Source organism: Cibotium barometz, chromosome 7 (genome assembly GCF_041138505.1).
Source record: "Cibotium barometz isolate CiBa-2024 chromosome 7, ASM4113850v1, whole genome shotgun sequence".
Classification (NCBI taxonomy): domain Eukaryota; kingdom Viridiplantae; phylum Streptophyta; class Polypodiopsida; order Cyatheales; family Cibotiaceae; genus Cibotium; species Cibotium barometz.
The window spans coordinates 56216916-56232875 of NC_141052.1; the positions used below are offsets into that span (position 1 = coordinate 56216916).

At 39.2% G+C, this 15960-nt stretch overlaps 1 protein-coding gene across 1 annotated transcript in view; it reads right to left on the reverse strand.

Moving 5' to 3' along the window:
* The window catches only part of LOC147637215 (translocator assembly/maintenance protein), a 73142-nt gene extending 68195 nt beyond the window's left edge, over nt 1–4947 (reverse strand). The window contains exon 1 of the mRNA XM_086800837.1: nt 4716–4947. The gene's annotated coding sequence lies outside the window, so the exon portion shown is untranslated. The remainder of the gene's footprint in view (nt 1–4715) is intronic.
* Nucleotides 4948–15960: the final 11013 nt, after the last annotated feature.

The window sequence follows — 15960 nt, forward strand, 5'->3', positions numbered from 1 at the left end:
TTCATTCCTTGCAAGAAAGCTGCTTCAGCCCCAGATGTGGCGTCATTGTTCGTGCAACATGTCTTCAAATTGCATGGTTTGCCGAAGACCATCATCTCTGACAGAGATCCAAAGTTCACTGGACATTTTTGGACGTCTTTGTTCAAATCTCTTGACACGAATTTGCTGTTCAGTTCAGCCTATCATCCTCAAACAGATGGACAGACTGAAAGAGTCAATCAGATTTTGAAAGAAATGATTCGACATTACATTCAATCCTGTTTGGCATCATGGGAAGATTATTTGCCACTCGTGGAATTTGCTTATAATAATTCCCATCATTCAGCAATTGGATTAACTCCATTTCAAGCAGCATATGGGCATACTCCTCTTGTGCCTACAAACTTTGTTTTACAACACAAAGTGGCGTTGGCAGATCAGTTGGTTCAGGAGATGCAAGATGTGCTTATGCAAGTTCGAGATAAATTGGTCCATGTGCAACAAAAATATCAAAAACAGGCCAACAAGCATCATCGACATGGAGATTTTCAAGAAGAAGAGTTGGTCTTGTTATATGTGGCACCTCACCGCTACAAAACAGTGAAGTCAGTTTTTCCAAAGTTGCGACCTCGCTTCTATGGGCCTTTCAAGATTCTTAAGAAAAATTCAGTTGTCAGTTACAAGTTGGAACTTCCACCTTCATGGGGGAAGGTTCATCCGACTTTTCACATTTCTTGGCTCAAACAGTATGTTCAAGGAGATTCACCTATTCCAGACTTATCTTCATATGTACCAGAAATTGAAGATGACCATATTATCCTTGTTCCAGAAGTAATTCTTGACGTGCGACAGAAGGAAACAAGAAGAAAGTTGACTACAGAATTTCTTGTGAAGTGGATGGACTTGGATGAGTCTGATTCCACTTGGCAAACAAATGAAGAAATGCAACAGTATCCTAATCTTCTTCAGGAATTCTTTGACAAACGGATGTCTATCATTTGACACATGGGTTTTATTTTAAATGGGAGGGAATGTCACGATTGTGACGTATGTATGTATCAGATACTCTCTTCATTGCTGATTCCTGTTGCAGATGCAAAGAGTAACCAGCCAAGGGAACCCCTATCCTCAATTGGTTGACTCTTCGCCAAAGGATGTACCTCTTCATCGAATAGCCACATCCCTTCGACGAATGGTTGTATCCCTTGATGAATGGTTGTGCCTCTACATCGAATAGACACATCCCTTAGCCTAAAGTTCTATCCTTTCGTCTATGGTCATGTCCTTTCGTCAAAGGACATGCCTCTTCAAATGTGTCTCTTCATCTCCTATATAAGAGACCTATTGTACTCAGTTTAATCAATTCAAGTCAATTCAATCTTCTCTCAAGTGTTCTCCTGAAGATTCTTGTTCTCTAAGTTAAGTACTTAAGTAGTAATTAGTACACAATATGAGGGATTAACAACATAATCCTCACATCATGTCCCAAGATAAATAGGTGAGACAAAAACAGTCCCATAAGTCCAAATATCATAATCATGTCCCAAGTACATGGACGAGACAAATCAATCCCATAAGTCCAGATATCATAATCCAAGCTCAAAGCACACAAACATGTGCCAATCCACATGACCCTTGGCGTACACATAAGTCCCTTGCCAACCAGGTGTCATGTCCACTTTACCACTTGCACTCCGTGTTGGTACTCTGACCACACACCTTGGATGAGAGATGGGCACCAGTAACAAGATAAAACAATCACTCGCAGGCATAAATAGCCTGGTGTTCCATAAGCATTTTTGCTGCACATAGTTTATAGACATTTCGGCCACCAATAGTTTATAGACATTTTTGCTGCACATAGTTTATAGACATTTCGGCCACCGATAGTTTGTAGGCATTTCGGCCACCAACTCACACTACCCTCTCAAGTGTCCATGTTCCCTTCCATCTGCACTCTATTGTTCCACCCACACATGGTAGAAACAATCTTCAAGAGAGCACGTAGGACAAGAGAACACTACACAAGGTATATTGTGCTTGTCACTACCCTTTGAAGTGCCCATGTTCCCTTCCATCTGCTCTCTATTGTTCCACCCACACATGGTAGAAACAATCTTCAAGAGAGCACGTAGGACAAGGCGAACACTACACAAGGTATGTGAACCATGAGTTCCATAAGTCCAATGCATCCCAAATAAAGGAAGCCAAAAAGAATAATCCATAAACTTGAGGATAGATCCAAATCCCTAGAAAAGAAGTCCAGGAATCCATAGACCTGTATACCATACCTCTTACCACATACTCTATGCTAACCACACACCTTGGAGTAGAGGTGGACTTTTATCCATAAAAGTATCATATCCATGAGAGATCCAAGTATTTCTTCTCTATAAACTGGGACAGATTCGTCCATAGAAATTGCATGTTAAGCCCAATATCTATATAAATCTCGTCCAAGAAAGAAATCTCCATAGATATAATCCATGCCAATAAAGGGAGCCATAAACAATGTTTCCCTGAAACCATCTCAAGGCAAAAAATAACACCTTTCTCCTTGCATGGCTATACAAGGGTTAGTGAACATCAAAAATACTTCATAGTAAATAGCCAAAGCACCAACTTTGCAAACTCAAAGTATACTTAGCTTTTCTTTGCTACCTTGGTCATGAAGCCAAAAGAAATATCTCGTCACCATATCCTTAAGATATCCTGAGATATATCTCCGTATAGCTTGCCTGTAAGCTTGATAATATAATCCACAATATCCATATGGAAAGAGTGCTAAACGTGTGCACACAAAGCCAACTTCACACTTCCAAGATAAAATTTTGTGAATTCATAAATCCTTTATTGGCTCATGCTCTTGCTTCATAGGCTCTGAAGTGGCTGGCCGCTGGCCATGCTTAATAGCAATGATGGTAAGTGTGGTCCCCACTTGAGATCTTTTCTCTCCCTTATTGATAGAAGGAAGCCTCCGCTTCCAAGAAAGCCTATGCTCTGATACCAATGAAACTCGCGGGCGGGTGCCCGGAGGACTAGGGCCTTTGACACACTTGTTGATACCATCAATGCATATTAAAACATTTAAACATTTAAAAGCTGGACAAAACATCCACAAATGCTGAAAATGGATCTTGCACATGTGACACCACATAGAGGCCGGAATACCAGCATATACATGGACGTATAAAAGGCACCTCAGCCCTTAGTCCATAAATCATCAGAAATCAAATCAAGACTCAAGCAAAACAGTCCAGCATGTGTGCTTAGGCATCCCACCTTTGCATATTTACAGCCATTCTTGTGCTTTCAGCCCAAGGCAAACGGAGCTCAGCCTCTTCAAGAGATCTCAACACACCAACCCTCAGTCTTGGGCCGGTGTATCCTCTTCGAAGACAGCTTCACAATCACCTACACCTAATACACAGTTCTACCCGGCGTTTGGTCGCTTTGTCCTTGCGTTTGGTGGTCAGTTAGTCAGTTTGTCCGCTCAATCTTGTGGACACAGTTCAACTTGTATCCAGCTCTCCAGAAGAAGAAATAAAGCAAATACTCCTGCTTGCAAGAGAGGGACCCTTCAGTGGGTAATTTGGGACCCCATATGGTGGCGTCTCAACTACATCTTTCAGATTCATTGTATGATATTTAAAGGATTGTTAAAGACTCAATAAACTCAGGTTTAAACAAGGCTTCGTTGTTTCACACGGTCCGCATATGCTACGCTATCAATACCAAAAAGAATGTCTACAAGACTAGCATGCATCATTCCAACAAGCCAACAAGGATGCCTAGCAAGACTAACATACATTATGTTGGGATCAAAGACAAAGTCTAGCATTGAACAGATGAGCATGCATCATAAGGATGTCTCACAAGACTGGCATGCATCATATTGGGATCCACAAATATGTCAGGCAAGATTTGGCATGCATCATATCGTGGTCTACAAGCAAGACTGGCTTGCATCATGTCAAGGTCCAATAGGATATTTGGCAAGGCTAGTCTGCATCATCATGGGTTTAACAAGGATGTTTGGCAAGGTGACATGCATCATAACTAGAATGTCTAGGATGCGCGTCAAGGCCGACATGTCATATTGGCCCCAACCACGATGTAATGCTAGCATGCATCATCATATCCAAGTCGACAAGGATGTTTGGCAAGGCGACATGCATCATATCTATGATGTCTGGCAAGGCCAACATGTGTCATATTGGGGTCAACCAGGATATAATGCAAGGCCTATGTGCATCATATCAGGATGATCTGCCCGCAAGGTGGACATGCAACGAGGATGTCTGGCAAGACTAACATGCATTATCTAGAAATCAGCAAGGATGTGCAAGATTGGCATGCAACCATATAGAGGTCAACAAGGGCTTCTAGCAAGATTGGCATGCATTGTATCAGGCTCAACGAGAACAAATGGCAAGACTGACATGCATCATACCGAAGTCAACAAGGATGTTTGGCAAGATCGACAACGATTCCTTCCGTAATGAAAGTGGATGCTGATACCTTTCAAGGATGATGATACCTTGCCGGATCATCCCTGACTATCGAAAACAGGACATAAGGCCCTTATTCCAGAAGCTGCTCCCGATTGCCTTTCCATTAATCATCATTGACACACGTGGGGATCATTAGTTTTATATAAAAGAAGCCAAGGTCACATATTGGAGAAAAAGATAATCGTAAAAGCTCACTTGAGGACAGATTTCGTGGGACCTCACCTCGAAAGAGAACGCGGCTGAACGCCCAACAAACTAGTCCGAATTGTTCAATGTGAGGCTTTTTAACTACAAAAGTTGAGGGAACACTCTGAAATAAACATATTAATAGGGGCCTACAACGACCTCCATCTCTTCGTCTGTTCTTCTTCCGGAGGTGCGGAGAGACTGCAGGAGTCTCCAGGAGTGCTTGTTGCAACAGGAAAGCCAGAACACCAACCTTTCTTGTGATGCAGGCACAGAAAGTACGTTTTTAAGAATCCCTTATTTTGCAGAGGGCAGAGACGGGCGCAGCTTAGTGGATTCAGGGTTTCCCTCCTTCTCCCACCTTGAGAGATTCCAAGTACTGGAAGACGACGGTGTGGTAGTTCTGCAGGTGATTCACGCCCTCCCAGCGGTAGCACTAGCGACAACGAGAGAGAGAAAGAGAGAGTATGTGTACGTCTCTCAGAGAGAGCCTACCTGCAGGAGAGACACGGGCGCACCTACATCAGCTCTGAGATTCTCCCGCTGCCACTGCACAGCGTCCAGTCTGCAGCTAGCTCAGAAAAGCGGTGAGGCCTCAGCTTCTATTTAATAATTAACAATAACTATAAATAGTTTTATTATTATTACTAACAACATTTTAAGTATAATTTTATATCCTTGTATTGATTATATTTATATTTTATAATTAACAATAACTATAAATACTTTTATTATTATTACTAACAACGTTTTAAGTATAATTGTATATTATCTAGATTATGCAATTTGTTAAATTTTCTACCTATTAATAATTATATACCTTTTATTTAGTACTTATTAACTTTAATTATTCTATTTAATTAGATTGATCTTTAACGTTATACCTTGGTCTTGAAGTCAAGCCATTAATTTTGTATGTACTTTACCCTTTTGCCAAGGAAAGGAGAATTTGAACCCATTTGTCTACCCATTTTATAACGTAAAAGGAATTTGAGCCCACACCAGTGTGTTGTAACTCATGTGTTGTCTTGTTACACACCATTCTTGACATGTGTATTATAAATATATAACTCTTGTTTTTATTTTGGATTGATGCCAGTAGAAGGGCAAGCTTTACATGATCAAATATCATTTTTTACAAAAACAAATTTACGCTACCATAATCCGTAACTATTTTTTTAGAGTAGACCAAAAAACCATCATACCACCAAGGCAATTTTTTTCTTTCAAGAAAGAGACTTCTATTAAAGTATGAAAAAGGCATACAACAATCACAGCTATAAGCCGGAATAGAATAGAATCACCCCAATACCATGATGCCACTAAGGAGCATCATGATGCCATGAGAGACCTGTGGGACTAGAGGAAAAGAAAATACCATGGTCCCACTCCCGCATAAATATAAGGCGCTTTGCCTACGCGGAACGAGAGGACCCTTGAATACGAGCCCAAGTAGCCATGAGAGTATGGATGATATCACCCCATATAGTACTAATGCACATAGACCCAAAGATTTGGACACCCTCAATAGCCTCCGTGCATATGGCTCTCCAGATTTGCCATGCTGTAATATTGGCAACAATCTCCCAACTGGTGTCAATCCTCTGTCTGGGGGGTGTATAATCTGAGTGAGGGACATCTTGCAACAAAGCATGCTAGGCAATACCTCTACGAATGAAAATAGTAGAGTCTGTACCACTTCCCTCGTAAAAAAGTTTCAAACCGGACTGGGAGAGCCAAGCAACTACCCCCCCAAGTCACATGCATGGCACAGCCACTCAATTTGCCCATAAGTTGGGCTATAGAATCCCAAATCTACTGTGTAGTGTTGCATCCCCATAAACAATGTTATGTCATGTTCACTAAACCTCAGGCCCCATTTTCAGTCACACAACTCCACGACAAGTACAAAAATACGAGTCTCTCCTATTCATGAAGAATTTGTACAGGAAAAAGTAGAAGTTACACAATAGGAGGAGCTAGTGCAACCCATGATCCTAGATCCTAGAAGAGATTTAAGTACCCTCCCCATCACAATAAGAGCTACCAAAAAAAGGTAAGATGGTAGTAGCCAAAGAAACAAAAGATGTTCAAAAGGCCGAGGAGTAGGAGAAAGAGGTGCCATAAGAAGAGAGCCCACCTACGAAGCCCATGTTACAAGAAGCCACTCCTCTAGGTGAAAAGGTAACAAAATTGGACATAGTAGACGAGGTTGGACCATCCAGAAAACATGACAAATTTAAAGTACATAAGAGGCATAGAGAAGCCCAAGTAAAGTATAGTGTAGGTTCCCTCTTAAGGATCTTACTTTATAAATACTAGCCATAGGATTCCTCACTGATTTGCCACTCTTATACCCTCACCACATAGAGCCTAATCTTCTAAGTTACATGTCGGCTATATAGAATAGAGATAGAATATTACCTTGGGAAAGAGATGGATGCAAGATCCTACATGGAACCCCCAACAAAGAAGGGTGATCGCAATGAGGGCCAGTGTCCGATTGCCACCAATTAACTAGCTATATAGTCGATAAAAATTAGCACCTACACATGAAAAGACTACAAGCTTGTGAGGAAGAGCTAAAAAGAACAAAAGAGGGATTGATTAGAGAAAGTGCAAAAAGAAGTAAATCCGGAAAGAAATCAATGAACAGAAGTAAAAGTGGAGGAAATAAATGTCCATCTCAATGTAATGAAATCATAACTCGACAAAAAGTTACGGGAAACTCTAGCACATGAGACAGAATCCTGGAGGCTGCAAAAGGCTAGGTAAGCCAACAAGTCAAGCAATTACAGGACATAAAAGAGAATTATGATCTGAAACTATAAAAGGGGATAGAGTTATCCAGTGAACTAAAAGGCAAAGCTTCATCGTGCGGATAACTCTAAAGGCAAAGCTTTAGCAGACATATAATGACTTTAAAGCAAGTAAGAACTAGGTAGAAGTGCAGATAGAGTTATCCAATGAACTAATGTCAAAGCTTCAGCAAACATATAATGACTTTAAAACAAGTAAAAAGTTGGCAGAAGTGTAGATAACTGAGCTCCACAAAGCTATGCAAAGAAAAGGAAAAGGAAAGAATAGAATATCTGGCTCCACAAAGTTGAAGAAATAAAAAAGGAAAGATAGAATATCTAGAGAAGGAAAGACAAGAATAGAATATCCTTGCTCTTAATTTGCCTTGTGGTACATATGTGACACCATCTTCTCATCATCCTCTTTACTCATTGATCATGGAATTTTCGAATCCACTCGAGAAAGAGACTCTGAAATGTAGACACATACTCAATCTTGCACAAACCAACCCTCTAGCATGCTTCCTTCTAGCCTTTCTCTTATCCTTTACGGTCTTCACAAACCGCTCGAGGGGGAGAACATCCACCAAGCATGCACAACACCACACATGGATGCTTCATTTGCTACTAAATGTACCACAAGATGTAGTTGACTAGTGAGTGTAGATCTTGGAGAGTTGATTGTATACACTGCCTCCACTACCATTCAATAGTTGATGGATGTATCTCTTTTAAACTTATTTACCTAAGATGGCGTGACTTAATTTAAGTAGCACAATGAACCCTTAAAACTTGCACAACAACAAAAGAAAACCACATTAGAATTTTTTGTATGCATATCTCACAAGTGCCCCCATTTTGTATATTTCCTTGCATAATCTTAATCTCCACACCCACTAATGTATAGAAGAAGAATGAACTACATAGCACAAAACATCACAATCAATGTTGTGTCATTATAATTTCATAATCATGTAGATACAAAGACTAAACATACATGTAACCTCTCAAAAATCATATGATTTTAGACCATATAATTGTATTGCTCTCTTTTTTTGTTTTGTTTTTGTGAATGACCCCTTCAAAGGTTGTATGATGACACCTGTAGTGTATGAAATGATGCAATTTGATCCTTCACTCTCTTCTCCTCCTTTGTCAAGATCCAAGGTGCCATAGATAAGACCACCTTTCCATTCTCTTGAACCCTCGGCCTAGTGGTTGGGAGAGATGTTTAAGTCCTCCCTATGTGCTAGACTCTTTTGCTTTTCCACATGCACCTCTTTATCTTAGCCTCAACTCCACCACCGCTCACCCTTCCCTTATCACTTCCACTATGTCGATCCCTCTCCCTTTCGGTCCTCTAAGAGCCGCACTAACACGTTTGTTATATGCACATTATGTGTGCATATACTAGGAGGCTAACCCACATTAGGCTTGTGAGCATGGGAGCATGGGAACAAGCTCTAGTGGAGCATGGGTTAGGACTAATCTTAAGGGTTAAGGTTAGGGTCAGGCATCCAAGGGTCACACATGGGAAATGAAGAGTCAAGAGTCACTTGAGGGCCCTCCTATATAATAGAGGCATGGGACACACTCAAGGGAGACTAAGGCTATGATATCTTGAGGCTTAGGCTATGGTCTCTTGATGTTATCTTGAGGCTAGGTTAGGTTATGTTCTCTTGTGTAGAGGATCATAACTACTCACTACCATTTCACACTATAGCTACATGCTACTGGATTGGAGTTATACCTCTTGATAGTATGGGACATCAAGGCAAAGGTATGATGTACTTCATTATAATTCATGTGTGCATCCCTTGGACTCGGGGGTGGTTGGGTGGATGAGTTTATGCATGATTTATGCATAACAATTATCTAGATAGATCTTAGGGTTTTAACAGTGGTATCAGAGCAATCTCTAGTTAATTGTTGTTATTTTTTCTTTCTTATTGTAAATTTTTTGGCATTTTTGAAGTAAATTTTAATATTTACTAAATAAAAAATATTATTTTATTGATTTGTGTTGATGATTTTCACGTGGATCGTTGATATGGCGGTTGGAACACGTGCTACTACTATTCAATGGAGGACGAATCGACGTTGCGGGAAAATTCCGTGAGTTTAATGCTATTTTTTCTATTTTTTGTGGTTTAAAATAGGCATTAATGGAAGTTTTTACCAAAATACCACATATTTTACTGTGGATATTTTTGGTAGAATGGATTTCTTGAATTTCTATAATTTTAAGGAATTTTTCCTAATTTTTAAGAAATTTTTAGAGCATTTTATGAAAAAAAATATATTTTTAATGCATTTTGCGGGTTTTCTACAGGTATGCTTTCGGTTTTCTACTAATTTTTTGCTAAAAAGCAGTGTGGGGTAGTCAATTAATGCATGGAATGCTCTCCCATGTGTGTGGGATCCTCTTTACCTCTCAAATCTGAATCTCTTTTCTATTTTCCTCCCGCCCGTGTGAACGCCTCTTAGGCACAAATTGATTAATTTTTGATTATGATTAAGGTAATTTAATCAATTGTTAATCCTCTCTGTGATATAACAGAGGAGGGGTGGTGAGAGAGATGAAAAATTTAGAGAAGAAGGAGAGAGGAGAGTGGAGAGGGAGACCCTTCTCCCTCTTTCACAGTTCTGCGCGCACGTTGGGGGGGGCTGCGCAGCAGCAGCCGCCGGGCGAAAACTGCCCCCCCTTAGAATTTTTTTTATAAGCTTTTTACAAAGCTTAATTGAGTTTTATTAAACTTTTTTTAAATAAAAAAATGTTTTTTGAAAATTAAAAAGCTTTTGAAAGCTCTTCAAAAAAGCTTAAAAAAAAGAGAGGAAAGAGAGAGATTTGAAATTTTTCATTTATTTCTCTGAAATTTTCTTTTTCTCTGAAAATTTCTCTTGGAGCTTTTTTTTGGCTTTCCATCTCCCGGAAATCTATTGGCTTTCCGAATTCCAGAAAATCTTTTGACCTTTCGGATTCCGGAAACTTTTGACCTTTCACATTCTAATTTTGTTTGTCTTTTCATTTGCCCGAAATTGTTGGCTTTCCGTAATCCGGGAAAACCGTTGGGATTCCGAAATTTTTTGACCGTTCGTATTCTAATGCATTTAGGGTTAATTAAAAATTTTAAGAAATTAGTCAAAAATTAGGAAAAGGTTATTTTAAATTTCTGGAAAATGTGGGGTTGGTGTTTGGCATGTGGTGTGTCCATTTGGGCACTCGTGGCCATTCAAATTCCTTTATATATATATATTTTTGACCCAAAAAATTAGAAAATCTATTAAAATTATAAATTTTCATTGGATTTGAGAATTGTCAGGCAAAATTGAAAATTTTGTGGAACGATGGGGTTCTTAGAAAAATTAGGAATTTTCTAGAAATTATTTTTAGAAATCCTAAAAATTGGTATTTTTAAAATATCAATGGTATTTTGGCAAATCTAATTGCTAATTTTTTAAAAGAAAAATATAGGTTTGGAATGCCATAAGATAGGTTTGGTGGAATTCAAAATTATCATATTTTGAGGCCTTATAAAATTAGAGAAAATTAGGAGAAAATTATGATAATTTTTTTCTCAAGAATTTAATATTTTCGAGGGTTATTTAATGTTGAAGTACGTTTTCTCATGCTGACATTAGATAGATGCGGGTTATTCGCATATTATTAATATGATTATACACATATTAATAGATATTTCTGTTTCGATTAATTCTGAACGATATTTTCATGATTTTCTACCATTGTTTAGCCATTCTTTTTGGACATGTTCCTTAATTTCTTTAATGATGGGCTAGAATTTCCATTCAAAGTGTGTTTCACCTTTGACACTTTTCCATGATAATTTATTTTGCACTTGTTTAAGTGTGGTTTATGCTTGTTTCCTAAGCCTAAGATAATTTATTTTGCACTTATTTAAGTGTGGTTTATGCTTAATTTCCTAAGCGTAAGATAAATTATATCATGGGTCATTTGATTGGTTTGTTTTGGTGGATTTTATTGGATGTTTTTCAAGTTTTATTTGGACTCATCAGGTTCTACCTAGATCACTTGTGTCTAGGGGTTTTTTAATGAGTGCTACACACATGTGTTTCACTTGCTTACTTTGGAGTTTTGCTTGAACGACACCACGTTCATATACTCCGGATTGATGACTTGGCCACCAATTTTAATGCTTCTTTTCGCATGATTAATGACCATTAGATGGCATGCATTGATTTTTATGATCAACTATGGTTTTCGTGGATTTGAGGAGCTTCTATGCTTCTATCCATGGTTTTATAAGGATCTTTTGATCTTTTGATCTTTTGATCTTTTGAATAATATCATGTGCTTTGAAGGTAGCATTTGCCTTCGTTTTTTGCACATAATTTTGGACTATGTTTCTTGTACTTTTGTACATATTCCAACTTGGATACCTAGTTGTTTATGTATCTAGGTGAGTTATTTTTTCTACCCCAGCTTTATTGTGTTTATTGGGTAGTATCATTAGAAAGGCGCCAATAATTCAAAATTCTTTTCTAATGATGTACTCGAAAAGAGTTATTCCTTGATGTAGTCTCAGGTATATAGAGACATGTTTTAGTATGTGAAAGTCTAGGATAAGGCCATCTTATTCCTTTTATATAGGATTTTATTCATTTTTCCTAGACGGCATACTAGGAAGCTTTAAATTAATAAAGTATGTATGGGTGGTATCATGGTGGTATGGGACGCTAGCGATCCCTCACATATATTATCTTATGGGATAATTTGGGCTCAAGATTGTTGATTTGCTTACATCACTTAGCATGTTGACCTCAACATTCAAAGACAATCTCATTTTTTGAATTCATTTAAAGTTATTGTGTGGGCATTCTCTAGATAAACTTCTTTTATCTATAGCCTGCATGTATTGATGAGTGTAATCTCGTCGAAATTTTCACTTGTTGAAATCTCTTTCTTTAGAGTTCAACGAGTTTATCTTGTTGTGTTCGGATTAAGGAAATTTAGATTTTTCCTTTGTTGGCATTTCTTTCTCTACTTTCGTACTTTAGGTGATTTATACAATCAACCTGATGGTTTACGGATGAACATATGTGACTCATCGAGACGTCAATGACTCTCTATGTTGATATGGATAACTTGGGATGCCGATAATTCCATGTGCAGATGTGGGTACGTCGGGTCGCCGATGGATACCTGGTTCCTGCTGTTATAATGCCATGTTTTCCTACTTTATTCCGAATGGTTTACAACGAGGAAACTACTTTGAGTATGAGTTCCTTTGATCATCGTAGTTTGATGGGCAAACAGAGCGTATGAATCAGATTGTAGAGGATATGCTTCGTACATATGTCTCTGAAAAAGCATCAAATTGGGAAAAATACCTTCCAATGATGGAATTTACCTATAACAGTTTTAAACATACGGCTATTGGTTTTAGTCCATTCATGCTTATGTATGGGTATCAACCCAGGGCACCTATTGATGTCGGTCTTAAGGACATCGAGCTTGATGCATCGAGGAATTTCTTGCATGATATGCAAGAAATGTTGACCGAAGCTCGGGATTCTATCAGGAGTGCTCAGGATAGGGCACGGTTCTATGCTGATAGAGGATGCTCAACTTGGTCTTTTGAACCAGGAGCGTTGGTTTATTTAAAAGTTCCTAAAGATTCTCAAACTTTGTCAAAAGAAAATCCTTGAATTTATCTCCTAGATATTGTGGTTCATTTTCGAGTTATACATCGGATTGGCACGGTTGCGTATAAACTAAAACTACCTCCAATTGTCAGAGTTCATCCAGTCTTTCATATCGATAGATTGAAAGGGAAACTGGGAGGTGAGGATAACACAGTTACTCCTTAAGAACTCGTTGAAGTCGAAGAATTATCCTATGTTCCACATGAACCTGATAAGGTACTTGAATTCAGGGAAAGGAAACTTTGTAGTTGACTAATCCTTGAGGTTAAAATTAGGTGGAAAGATAGGGAAATAGAGGATTCGACTTGGGAGTCGAAGGTTGAGATGGTTCAGCGCAGTTCTCCTTCTTTTCATTGCAAGAGTGCAATGTTTTAAGACAGGGGAAGTATTTTATATACACATTATGTGTACATATACTAGGAGGCTAACCCACATTAGGCTTGTGAGCATGGGAGCATGGGAGCATGGGAACAAGCTCTAGTGGAGAATGGGTTAGGACTAACCTTAAGGGTTAAGGTTAGGGTCAGGCATCCAAGGGTCACACATAGGAAATGAAGAGTCAAGAGTCACTTGAGGGCCCTCCTATATAATAGGGGCATGGGGCACACTCAAGGGTGACTAAGGCTATGATATCTTGAGGCTTAGGCTATGGTCTCTTGATGTTATCTTGAGGCTAGGTTATGTCATGTTCTCTTGTGTAGAGGATCATAACTACTCACCTACCATTTTACACTATAGCTACATGCTTCTGAATTGAAGTTATACCTCTTGATGGTATGGGACATCAAGATAAAGGTATGATGTACTTCATTATAATTCATGTGTGCATCCCTTGGGCTCGGGGGTGGTTGGGTGGATGAGTTTATGCCTGATTTATGCATAACAATTATCTAGAGAGATCTTAGGGTTTTAACAACGTCTCCCCTTTGGTCCTCCTACTACCCACATGAGGCCCCTCTCCCTTCCAGTCATCACACTTTCTGTCAGACCATGCTCAATCACTACCCCTCTTCATGGGGGTAGTGGCTGTTAATGTGGTTCTGTCTTCTTTGTCTCCACTCACCACTTAGGCACTTGTAGTGTAAGCGGTTCTAGTAGCCATCACCGAGGGTAGTGGCTCTCAATGTGGTTATGCCTCCTATTTAGCCACTAATAGTGTAAGCGGTTCTCAGATCCATCATTGTCCTTATATTGGTGTTCTAGTGGTGGGTGGTCTAGCAAGGTGCTTTAGATCATCTTTACCTAGTCCTGGGGAGACAAGGATCCCAAGGATGATTACATCTATTATGACTTGGGTGATGATTGGGCCCTTCATGGTGGATGATATGGGGAAGAGGTTCTTATATACCTTCTGATAATCGGTGAACCAAACTTACAACAAGGATGCCTTTATCTACATAGTGCAAAGGAGTAAAGACTTTATCTACGTAGTGGAATGCATGAATGAGTAGTTACCCAATCCCCAAAGTATGCATTTTTTGATAACAAGCTAGAGATTGCATTAACAAGATACTCAACAATAGGAGATCATGCATAAGGAAAAACATCAGGAAAGGAAAACCTCTACGGGCCCATTGCATGAAAAAGAGTTAAAGAAGGCTTGTATTACAAAGCACTAGCAATATTCTCCGTCATCTTCTTCATGGGGACAATATTGCCTTTGAGCTAGGTGAGGCTCAAGTGCAACTACCATCGTGGAGCTTGGAGACAAAGGACAAGTAGCCACAATTCCTTTCTCTGAGCATTAGGATTAATAAGGCCACCAATGTTTGCAAGGAGGCACATGTTTATGAATTATTTTCTCTCTGGGAGGGATAGGTTGGGAGCCGGACGACCTCTTCATGGGCTTGACCCTATACATTTGAAATGTGATGACTTGCTTCCTCTTGATCTAATGCGCATCTATCAAGTGGTTGTGCTTATCTTCTTTGCAACTAGTGACACTTGGTGCCTTGGTTTGTAATCTTGATCAAAAAGGGCAAGCCACCAGTGATGACGATGATATCCAAATTAAAAACCTTTTTACTCCAATATCATCCAAAAATCTTGTCATAAATATGGCCAATGGAACCTCATCAAGACCCATGGGAGTCTTGTCGTAGATCAAATTAAAAATATTTTTGCTCCAATGTCAGCACACATTCGTGGTGATGAGATTCTCGCATGCCAACCAGATTTGTATGCCACTTGGGGTGGTAGACCTTCCCTGAGGGAGGCCAGGTTGGTGTATGATTTGGCCTTAGACCAAGTGTCCTTACAAAATAATGCTTAAGTTCTAAAGATGGATAAATTTCTAGACATGGAAGACTCCCATGTGATGGTGGAGGGTGACCTCTTTGGAAATGACTCTATTACAAGTGATCAAACCACATTAGTGTAAGTGTGTGAAATGTAAATTGTTTGAGACAAGGGTGAGGAAGATATGATGTATACGTCCCTTCCTCCTCCAGATTTTAGTGAAAATTGGATGCACGTGCTGTCAATAATTCATGTGTTCCTTAGTTAGGGAACCAAGTACATGGATTGAGAGACCTCAATTGCCAGAGAAGGTTGAGCCACAATTTTCTAGATCAAAAAGGTGCAGGAGAAACAGAGCCTTGGCAAAAGATGAATGATAGGCAAAAAGGATTTTGGCTCAAACCGAGGCAAAAGAAGATGATGTGATGGACTTAAGACTAGTCCTTAAGCACTATAAATCGTATACAGTGGGTGTCTAATATAATTGTTCACTTCAAAGCTCAATAATCTATAAAGGGACAAGAAGTGTTCCACATATGGGCCCATGGAAGTCGAGGAAG